The sequence below is a fragment of the Hyperoodon ampullatus genome (genome assembly GCF_949752795.1).
Source record: "Hyperoodon ampullatus genome assembly, chromosome: 6".
Lineage (NCBI taxonomy): Eukaryota > Metazoa > Chordata > Mammalia > Artiodactyla > Ziphiidae > Hyperoodon > Hyperoodon ampullatus.
In genome coordinates, this window is record NC_136919.1 from 89,068,715 (window position 1) to 89,080,785 (window position 12,071).

Consider the following 12,071-nt stretch of genomic DNA (forward strand, 5'->3'; position numbering starts at 1 on the left):
AGTTCAAACAGATGAGAAAATCACAAAGTCAGCTGTGAAGCCAAGACTCAAATCTAGGAAACCATATTTGCATCTCAACTTCTCCCCACTTAACTTCAATGCCACCTCCAAATAATTCTCCTTATGACTGTCAATTTGACTTTCTCAGGCTTTCTCTCACCTGTCCTAAAATCTGATACCTTTTGGGGCTTCCCTGGTGGCGCAGTGGTTGAGAGTCTGCCTGACGATGCAGGGGACACAGGTTCGTGCCCCGGTCTGGGCAGATCCCACATGCCACGGAGCGGCTGGGCCCGTGAGCCATGGCCTCTGAGCTTGCACGTCTGGAGCCTGTACTCTGCAACGGGAGAGGCCACAACAGTGAGAGGCCTGCGTACCGCAAAAAAAAAAAAAAAAATCTGATACCTTTTCCATCTCCAAATGCTGTGACTTCCTGACTAGATTATAATAAAAGATTTGGGGGGTTATGCAAGTTATCTATCCACTTACCTGAACTGTAAAGTAAAGCAAAAAAAAAGAAAAAGAAAAAGTGAAACAGCCCTTCAGAGTATTGATTAATTCAATGGTTTCTCATCTGCCTGCATATTTGAATTACCCGAGAAACTTTAAAAATAACTAATGATGTCTGAATCCAACCTCCAGAGAGTCTGGTTTAATTGCTCTGGAGTCAGTGCCCAGACATGGGATATTTTTTAAAACTCCCCAGGTGATTCTAATATGCATCAAGTGTTGAAAACCACTGGGGAAATTCCTTCTCTTCACCCCCTTTTGGACCCGTCCCCTTATTTTTTCCCCACCAAATTTTCAGAAACACCATGTTTCCTCAAAATCAGAATTCTGCATGTTGGACAACATTAATGTTGATACTCCAAAATCTAGAGTTTAAATGAATGTGTGTCTGTGTATGTGTGTTTACTTTGACTAGTCTAGGAGAAGAATAGTCATGGAGGAGGCTGTTGTGGAAATTGATTATGGGCTAGAGACATTTTGTGGCATAAATTTATAGCCACTAGAACGTCAACCCCCTCAGGGCAGTGTTTTGTTTTGGGGTTTTTTTTGCGGTACACGGGCCTCTCGCTGTTGTGGCCTCTCCCATTGCGGAGCACAGGCTCCGGACGCGTAGCCTTAGCGGCCATGGCTCACGGGCCTAGCCGCTCTGCGGCATGTGGTATCTTCCCAGACCAGGGCACGAACCCGTGTCCCCTGCATCAGCAGGCGGACTCTCAACCACTGCGCCACCAGGGAAGACCTCAGGGCAGTGTTTTGGTCTATCTTGGTTACTGCTTTTTTCCTAGCATGTTGAACAGTGCTTGGCACATAGCAAACGCTCAATAACTATTACTAATGAATATTCCCCCAACATTTCCCTCACTCATCCTGAATAAGAACTTAATGGAACCCCTTGCAGTTTCCCTATGTTAGGGGAATCCCAGTTTTGGTGGCTCTTCTGATATTGTTTCTCCACTAAGAAGACTTACGTCCCGGACCGCCTCTTCCTCAAGTCTAAATCCTATCATTTTTTAAGGCTTAACTTTAATGAACTTCCTTCCACAAGCCTTTCTGATTCTTCTTTGAGCTGTTATAGGCAATTATCTATGTTTCACTCATCACTACTACTTACCACTACCTATCTTATATATATTGCAGTTATTTATATGTCTTCACGGTTCGTCTAGTCATGACCAATTTTATATTTGCATCCCTCTCAGTACACATAGAAAGCTCTCAATAAATATTTGCTTGGATGAATCACCGTTGCTTCTGGTATGTTAGATTCCTATGTTACACAGTGACGAGAGGTTAAATAGCATTTTGTAATGTTTGATTTGGTTTTATGCTTTGTGTTTTCAAAAACATTTCCACATACAATATCTTATTTGCTCCTCAACACAACTCTGAGGGATGATACAAATGGATATTATAAATTTAAATGAAAAGAAACTGAGGCATGCCTACTTTAAATGATACTTCAAGGTCACACTCATCAAAGGCATAGTGTGGATGGAGTGGCTAAGTTTCCAACTCCTAGTCCACAGAGCTTCACTACAGAACAATGTGTTTTCCTCCAAATTGTCTGTGCTAACTGGCATATTTTGCTTTTGTTAACTTCCGTAAGTCCACACCTCCAGCTCAGTTATAAAACCTAGGTTCACATCCCAAGTTAGAAGTGGAGAGTGTTTGTATTATTTGTGATAGAAATCTCTATGTTTTTAGGCAGAATACAATTCAAAATGGCAGTTCTTTTTGTCCTTGTTGATATCTTGTGCATCACGTTGTTCTTGTCCCAGTGTGTCATGGCTTGTTTATTCACTTTTCATGTAAACTTCACTTTGTTCATTAGATCAAAATCATACTAGAAAGGGGAATGCATGTTTGTAACATTCTCAGTAGGTGAATAGCTAGGCTGTGAGAAGTACCATATTGAAAAGAACCAGTAGAAAAACAATGAGAACCCAATAGTATGTGGCTTCCCAGTTGGTTTTCTGTGTGTATTTTTTTTTAACCACTTAAACTCTTGCCTTTACTTATTCAGCAGTTTCTAAACACCAAGCAACAGCATGAGCATAGGGTGCAGGGCTTCCCTTTATTCATATATTTTAGTTCAAAGGAATGATTAAGAATCCATATTAAATGACCGAGGTTTTATTTTTTCATAAGTATATAACACATGCATCAATGAAAACATCAATCTAATCATGTGAGCAAGACCCTCCATTGATTTATCCAAGATGGAACTAAGCAGTAGTTTTTGACAGCACAAGGGGGGTAAATAGCTCTTCTTCATATGATTTAAATTTGATCATTACATGTTCTTAATGATAATTCGTGAGCATTTTGTTCAGTTGTGTAAGTGCGTTTATTTTCCAATGGTGGAAATAAAACATTGTCAGATACTCTGGAATGAAATAAAATTGTATTTTGGTTTGTGTAAGATGTAGTTACACTGAGAGTTGTGCTTGACTATAAGGGATAAAGTAGCCTTATGATACTTTTTTTCCCCATTTACATAAATACAGTTCAGGGAATATTACTAATGAAGTGGATATGGGGTCACCTAGCCAACTTAAGAAAAGGTTACTACTTTATTTTGAGTAGCCCATCAATCATTGTGAATTAATGTCATATTCTAGGTGAAAGCACTAATCATAATAAATTCATTTTGTATTCATGAGGGTGTCAAATGTACACCCATAGGAGTCCCATGTCATTTGTCAGTATGGAAAGAAAAATTTAAATATGACCTATTTGCAATCTCTTTGCTATGGCTTATACCCAGATGCATGTTATAGTGCTGATGGACATGTGATGCACGTGGGGTAAAGCTGGAAACTTCACTAAGATGATTGGAAATAGAATGAAATCTGTGTCAGGAATAATGACCTCAGGCTGCTGGCTGACATTTCCATGTCCTCCAAGGAATGCCAAAGGGTCAAGAGGGTGCCTGAGGGCAGGCCTGTAAATGGGAATTCATGAGCCCACAACAGAGCTGCCTTGTTTAATTCACTGCTTCCAAATTCTATGCCCATCTCTCATTTGAGACCATAACTTGGTGTCATTATTACCATCACTTTACCCATTACACCAGAAACACAAGAATCTTTTCTGAGTGGTTCTAGACACTGATAATTCAACAGGGCATTGGGCATGGTGCAGGAAAGGCTTTTTCTCTTTCTACCTTTCCCCCCTGTTGGAAGTATTGCAGAGAAACCCTCCTTTTCCCTTCTCATTGAATCCATCTCCATGGGAAAAGGAGTAATATAAGTGGCAGATGGGTAGAAGAGTGAGTGTCTAACATACATTTAGAAATGTGTCTCCACTGGGTAGAATTAATGTGTCAAATGGCTTGCTGATATTATCTTTTTATCATTGTTATTATTATTGCTGATATTATTACCTCCATTTTAAAGAAGAAAATTAAGCATAGATTGACTAAGTAACTTATGGTTATATAGCCCAAAGTGGTGGAGTTACCATTTGAACTGCTATTCTACCTCTCTGTAATTATACTACCTACTACGTGTGATTGTTCTGAAAGTTAAGTGAGGCTAGGGATCTAAATTTCTCAGGAGAGTATTTAATTAATATTAACTAATATGAGTAATTGTATGGTTTGGAGTAATCCACCCACCTCCCAGCCTCCCAGCCCCCCAGCCCTACCTCACTGGGCCTGAGTTTTTCCTCTGGAAAGAAGGAAAGACATTGGATTTGTGGCTCCCTTTTTAGTTTGCTCTGATTGGCTCTGGTACCAAGATAGCAATTTGTCATATGCAGGGATCCACCTCTCCTCAAGAGGTTCTTACTGCCACCATTGCTCAGATATTTCTGAGTCCTCTGATGTTCAAGTCCTGTCTTGTCTCTAGAACTAAATAGTTCTCTGCACTTTCTGTAACTCCTTAGAGGTGGCAAATGGAGGCTGCTGGTGCTGCTTTGAGGCCTCTGAACCCCAGAGGACTTCACTTCTCACAAAGTTTCTCCATTTTTGGTACCAGGAAAGAATCCTCTTGTGCAGTGTTTTTACCTTCAGGCCCAAAATGGCTGATTTGGGCACTGTGGAACTCATTTCTCTCATCTCATCACACATTCTCTTCCTTTCTGCCAACAACTCTCTTTGATGAAATAGAGACAGACTTGTATCAGAAGACTAAGACTCAAAAACAATGGCGCTTAAGAACTTCACACTGCCAATCCTAGAAACCCTTTTATGCTCACTCCCCTTCCAAAGATTTAATAGCAAAGAACTAACCTGAGGCAGTCTATGTGTAAGAGTTCATTTTTCTAGCAAAAATGTCCTATGAAGTATTAGTTCAAATGAGAGGAAGTATGGCTCAAAGGACTTGTCGAATCGCTAGATATATGATTATTAGTTCTTTTTAAACTCTAGCTTTGCCATGGAAATTTCTAAGTGGCTTTGGTTAAGATATATATTCATGCTGTTTCCCAACAAGGTAGAAATTACTCCCACTCACATTAACGGGTATTAAAATCCCATTTCATACTCAGCTGACCTTCCCTGGACTCTTGTCTTGGTTTAGCCAATACCTAATAATTTAAATCTTAATCATATTATGATTTTTCAAGGTTATTATTGTCTAGTATCGTAGATTGCAAGTTCATATAAAATATGGCATGTCTTAATTAATTTATTAATTAATTTTTAATTTTTTTAAACATCTTTATTGGAGTATACTTGCTTTAAAATGGTTAGATTCTGCTGTATAACAAAGTGAATCAGCTATACATATACATATATCCCCATATCTCCTCCCTCTTGCATGTCCCTCCCACCCTCCTTATCCCACCCTTCAAGGTGGACACAAAGCACTGAGCTGATCTCCCTGTGCTATCTGGCTACTTCTCACTAGCTATCTGTTTCATATTTGGTAGTGTATATATGTCCATGCCACTCTCTCACTTCGTCACAGCTTACCCTTACCCCTCCCCATATCCTCAAGTCCATTCTCTACGTCTGCGACTTTATTCCTGTCCTGCCCCTAGGTTCCTCAGAACCACTGGTTTTTGTTTAGATTCCATATATATGTGTTAGCATATGGTATTTGGTTTTCTCTTTCTGACTTACTTCATTCTGTATGACAGTCTCTAGATCCATCCACCTCACTACAAATAACTCAGTTTTGTTTATTCTTATGGCTGAGTAATATTGCATTGTATATACGTGCCATATCTTCTTTATCCATTCATCTGTTGATGGACACTTAGATTGCTTCCATGTCCTCCTTATTGTAAATAGAGCTGCAATGAACATTGTGGTACATGACTCTTTTTGAATTATGGTTTTCTCAGTGTATATGCCCAGTAGTGGGATTGCTGGGTCATATGGTAGTTCTATTTGTAGTTTTTTAAGGAATCTCCATACTCTTCTCCATAGTGGCTGTAGCAATTTACACTCCCACCAACAGTGCAAGAGGGTTCCCTTTGCTCCACACCCTCTCCAGAATTTATTGTTTCTAGATTTTTTGATGATGGCCATTCTGACAGGTGTGACATGATACCTCATTGTAGTTTTGATTTGCATTTCTCTAATGATGAGTGATGTTGAGCATCCTTTCATGTATTTGTTGGCAATCTATATATCTTCTTTGGAGAAATGTCTATTTAGGTCTTCTGCCCATTTTTGGATTGGGTTGTTTGTTTTTCTAATATTGAGCTGCATGAGCTGCTTGTATATTTTGGAGATTAATCCTTTGTCAGTTGCTTCGTTTGCAAATATTTTCTCCCATTCTGAGGATTGTCTTCTTGTCTAGTTTATGGTTTCCTTTGCTGTGAAAAAGCTTTTAAGTTTCATTAGGTCCCATTTGTTTATTTTTGTTTTTATTTCACTTTCTGTAAGAGGTGGGGCAAAAAGGATCTTGCTGTGATTTATGTCATAGAGTGTTCTGCCTATGTTTTCCTCTAAAAGTTTGATAATGTCTGGTGTTACATTTAGGTCTTTAATCCAATTTGAGTTTATTTTTGTGTATGGTGTTAGGGAGTGTTCTAATTTCATACTTTTACATGTAGCTGTCCAGTTTTCCCAGAACCACTTATAGAAGAGGCTGTCTTTTCTCCACTGCATATTCTTGCCCCCTTTATCAAAGATAAGGTGAGCATATGTGTGTGGGTTTATCTCTGGGCTTTCTATCCTGTTCCATTGATCTATATTTCTGTTTTTGTGCCAGTACCATACTGTCTTGATTACTGTAGCTTTCTAGTATAGTCTGAAGTCAGGGAGCTTTATTCCTCCAGCTCTGTTTTTCTTTCTCAAGATTGCTTTGGCGATTCGGGGTCTTTTCTGTTTCCCTACAAATTGTGAAATCTTTTGTTCTACTTCTGTGAAAAATGCCATTGGTAGTTTGATAGGGATTGCATTGAATCTGCAGATTGCATTGGATAGTATAGTCATTTTCACAGTGTTGATTCTTCCAATCCAAGAACATGGTATATCTCTGCATGTGTTTGTATCATCTTTAATTACTTTCATCAGTGTCTTATAGTTATCTGCATATAGGTCTTTTGTCTCCTTAGGGAGGTTTATTCCTAGGTATTTTATTCTTTTTGTTGCAATGGTAAAGGGGAGTGTTTCCTTAATTTCTCATTCAGAGTTTCCATCATTAGTGTGTAGGAATGCAAGAGATTTCTGTGCATTATTTTATATCCTGCTACTTTACCAAATTCATTGATTAGCTCTAGTAGTTGTCTGGTAGCATCTTTCAGATTCTCTGTATAGTGTCATGTCATCTGCAAACAGTGACAGTAACCTTCTTTTCAGATTTGTATTCCTTTTATTTCTTTTTCTTCTCTGATTGTCATGGCTAAAATTTCCAAAACTATGTTGAAAAATAGTGGTGAGAGTGAGCAATCTTGTCTTCTTCCTGATCTTAGTGGAAATGTTTTCAGTTTTTCTCCATTGAGAATGATGCTGTCTGTGGATTTGTCATATATGGCCTTTATTATGTTGAGGTAAGTTCCCTCTATGCCTACTTTCTGGAGATTTTTAATCATAAATGACTGTTGAATTTTGTCAGAAACTTTTTTTGCATCTATTGAGATTATCATGTGGTTTTTCTTCTTTAATTTGTTAATATGGTTTATCACATTGACTGATTTGCGTATATTGAAGAATCCTTGCATTCCTGTGATAAACCCCACTTGATCATGGTGTATGATCCTTTTAATATGCTGTTGGATTCTGTTTGCTAGAATTTTTTGAGGATTTTTGCATATATGTTGATCAGTGATATTGGTCTGTAGTTTTCTTTCTTTGTGACATCTTCATCTGGTTTTGGTATCAGGGTGATGGTGGCCTCATAGAATGAGTTTGGGAGTGATCCTCCCTCTGCTATATTTTTGAAGAGTTTGAGAAGGATAGGTGTTAGCTCTTCTCTAAATGTTTGATAGAATTCGCCTGTGAAGCCACCTGGTCCTGGGCTTTTGTTTGTTGGAAGATTTTTTATCACAGTTTCAATTTCAGTGCTTGTGATTGGTCTGTTCATATTTTCTATTTCTTCCTGATTCAGTCTTGGCAGGTTGGGCATTTCTAAGAATTTGTCCATTTCTTCCAGGTTGTCCTTTTATTGGCATAGAGTTGCTTGTAGTAATCTCTCATGATCTTTTGTATTTCTGCAGTGTCAGTTGTTACTTCTCCTTTTTCATTTCTAATTCTGTTGATTTGAGTCTTCTCCCTTTTTGTCTTGATGAGTCTGGCTAATGGTTTATCAATTTTGTTTATCTTCTCAAAGAACCAGCTTTTAGTTTTATTGACCTTAGCTCTTGTTTCCTTCATTTCTTTTTCATTTATTTCTGATCTGATCTGTATGATTTCTTTCCTTCTGATAACTTTGGGTTTTTTTCCTTCTTTCTCTAATTGCTTTAAGTGTACGGTTAGGTTGTTTATTTGAGATATTTCCTGTTTCTTGAGGTAGGATTGTATTGCTATAAACTTCCCTCTTAAAACTGCTTCTGCTGCATCTCATCGGTTCCAGTCATCATGTTTCATTGTCATTTGTTTCTAGGTATTTTTTGATTTCCTCTTTGATTTCTTCAGTGATCTCTTGGTTGTTTAGTAGTGTATTGTTTAGCCTACATGTGTTTGTATTTTTTACAGATTTTTTCCTGTAATTGATAACTAGTCTCATAGGGTTGTGGTCGGAAAAGATACTTGATACAATTTCTGTTTTCTTAAATTTACCAAGGCTTGATTTGTGACCCAAGATATGATCTATCCTGGAGAATGTTCCATGAGCACTTGGGAGGATAGTGTATTTTTTTTTTTGATGGAATGTCCTGTAAATATCAGTTAAGTCCATCTGGTTTAATGTATCATTTAAAGCTTGTGTTTCCTTATTTATTTTCCTTTTGGATGATCTGTCCATTGGTGAAAGTGGGGTGTTACAGTCCCCTACTATGCTTGTGTTACTGTTGATTTCACCTTTATGGCTGTTAGCATTTGCCTTATGTACTGAGGTGCTCCTGTGTTGGGTGCATACATATTTACAGTTGTTATATCTTCTTGGATTGATCCCTTGATCATTATGTAGTGTCCTTCTTTGTCTGTTGTAATAGTCTTTATTTTAAAGTCTATTTTTTCTGATGTGAGAATTGCTACTCCAGCTTTCTTTTGATTTCCATTTGCATGGACTGTGTTTTTCCATCCTGTCACTTTGAGTGTGTATGTGTCCCTAGGTCTGAAGTGGCTCTCTTGTAGACAGCATATATACAGATCTTTTTTTGTATCCATTCAGCCAGTCTATGTCTTTTGGTTGGAGCATTTAATCCATTTACCTTTCAGGTAGTTATCGATATGTGTGTTCCTATTACCATTTCCTTAATTGTTTTGTGTTTGTTATTGTAGGCCTTCTCTTTCTCTGTTTCCTGCCTAGAGAATTTCGTTTAGCATTTGTAAAGCTGGTTTGGTGGTGCTGAATTCTCTTAGCTTTTGCTTGTCTGTAACGTTTTTAATTTCTCCCTTGAACCTAAATGAGATCCTTCCTGGGTAGAGTAATCTTGGTTGTAGGGTTTTTTTTCATCACTTTAAATATGTCCTGCCACTCCCTTCTGGCTTGCAGAGTTTCTGCTGAAAGATCAGCTGTTAACCTTATGGGGATTCCCTTGTATGTTATTTGTTGCTTTTCCCTTGCTGCTTTTTTTTTTGGCAGTACACGGGCCTCTCACTGTTGTGGCCTCTCCCGTTGCGGAGCACAGGCTCTGGACTCACAGGCTCAGTGGCCATGGCTCACGGGCCCAGCCGCTCCGTGGCATGTTGGATCTTCCCGGACCGGGGCACGAACCTGTGTCCCCTGCATCAGCAGGTGGGCTCTCAACCACTGTTCCACCAGGGAAGCCCTCCCTTGCTGCTTTTAATATTTTTTCTTTGTATTTAATTTTTTGTAGTTTGATTAATATGTGTCTTGGCATGTTACTCCTTGGATTTATCCTGTATGGGACTCTCTGTGCTTCCTGGACTTAATTGAATATTTCCTTTCCCATGTTAGGGAAGTTTTCAACTAAAGTCTCTTCAAATGTTTTCTTAGTCCCTTTCTTTTTCTCCTCTTTCAGGGACCCCTATAATTCGAATGTTGTTGCGTTTTATGTTGTCCCAGAGGTCTCTGAGACTGTCTCAATTCTTTACATTCTTTTTTCTTTATTCTGCTCTGAAGTAGTTATTTCCACTATTTTACCTTCCAGGTCACTTATCTGTTCTTCTGCCTCAGTTATTCTGCTATTGATTCCTTCTGGAGAATTTTTCATTTCCTTTATTGTGTTGTTCATCCTTGTTTGTTTGCTCTTTAGTTCATCCTTGTTTGTTTGCTCTTTAGTTCTTCTAGGTCCTTGTTAAACGTTTCTTGTATTTTCTCCACTGTATTTCCAATAGTTTGGATCATCTTTACTGTCATTACTCTGAATTGTTTTTCAGGTAGACTGCCTATTTCCTCTTCATTTGGTCTGGTAGATTTTTACCTTGCTCCTTCATCTGCTGTGTATTTCTCTGTCTTCTCTTTTTGCTTAACTTACTGTGTTTGGGGTCTCCTTTTCTCAGGCTGCAGGTTCGTACTTCCCGTTGTTTTTGGTGTCTGTCCCCAGTGACTAAGGTTGGTTCAGTGGGTTGTGTAGTTTTCCTGGTGGAGGGGACTGGTGCCTGTGTTCTGGTGGATGAGGCTGGGCCTTGTCTTTCTGGTGGGCAGGACTGCGTCCGGTGGTGTGTTTTGGGATGTCTGTGAGCTTATTACGATTTTAGGCAGCCTCTCTGCTAATGGGTGGGATTTTGTTCCTGTCTTGCTAATTGATTGGCATAGGGTGTCCAGCACTGTAATTTGCTCGTTGTTGAGTGGAGCTGGGTCTTAGCATTGAGATGAAGATCTCTGAGAGAGCTTTTGCCATTTTATATTACGTGGGTCTGGGATGTCTCTGGTAGACCAGTGTCCTGAACTCAGCTGTCCTACCTCAGAGGCTCAGGCCTCACTCCCTGCCAGAGCACCAGGATCCTGTCAGCCAAACGGCTCAGAAGAAAAGGGAGAAAAAAAAAAAAGAAAGAAAAAACAAATAAATAAAATAAAGTTATTAAGATAAAAAATTTAAAAAGTTATTAAAAATAAAAAAGTAATAAAAAAAAGAAAGGAAGAAGAGAGCAACCAAACCAAAGAACAAATCCACAAATGAAAACAATCACTAAGAACTGTAGTTAAAAAAAAAAAAAAGAAGAGAGCAAGGAAATCAACAAACAAATCTACCCATGATAATAAGCTCTAAATACTAAACTAAGATAAACATAAAACTAGAAAGAAATTAGGTGCAGAAAGCATACCCCAAGTCTACAGTTGCTTCCAAAGTCCACTGCCTCGATTTTGGATGATTCATTGGCTATTTAGGTATTTCACAGATGCAGGATACATCACTTTGATTGTGGAGATTTAATCCGCTGCTCCTGAGGCTGCCTGGAGAGATTTCCCTTTCTCTTCTTTGTTCGCACACCTCCTGGGGTTCAGCTTTGGATCTGATCCCGCCTTTGCTTGTAGGTCACATGAGGGCATGTGTTCCCCACCCAGACAGGATGGGGTTAAAGTAGCAGCTGATTAGGGGGCTCTGGCTCACTCAGGCCAGGAAGAGGCAGGGGTACAGAATGCACACGAGCCTGCAGCAGCAGAGGCCAACATGATATTGCAGCAGCCTGAGTCATGATGTGTGTTCTCCCAGGGAAGTTGTCCCTGGATCACAGGACCCTGGCAGTGGCGGGCTTCACAGGCTCCCAGGAGAGGAGTTGTGGATAGTGACCTGTGCTTGCTCACACATTTCTTGGTGGCTGCAGCAGCAGCCTTAGCATCTCATGCCCATCTCTGTTGTCCGTGCTGATAGCCACAGCTCGCACCCGTCTTTGGAGCTCATTTAGGCGTTGCTCTGAATCCCCTCTCCTCATGAAACAATGGTCTCTTGCCTCTTAGGCAGTTCCAGACTTTTTCACCGGATTCCCCCCTGGCTAGCTGTGGCACACTAGCCCACTTCAGTCTGTGTTCACACAGCCAACCTGATTCCTCTCCGTGGGATCTGACCTCCAAAGCCTGAGCCTCAGCTCCCAGCCCCTA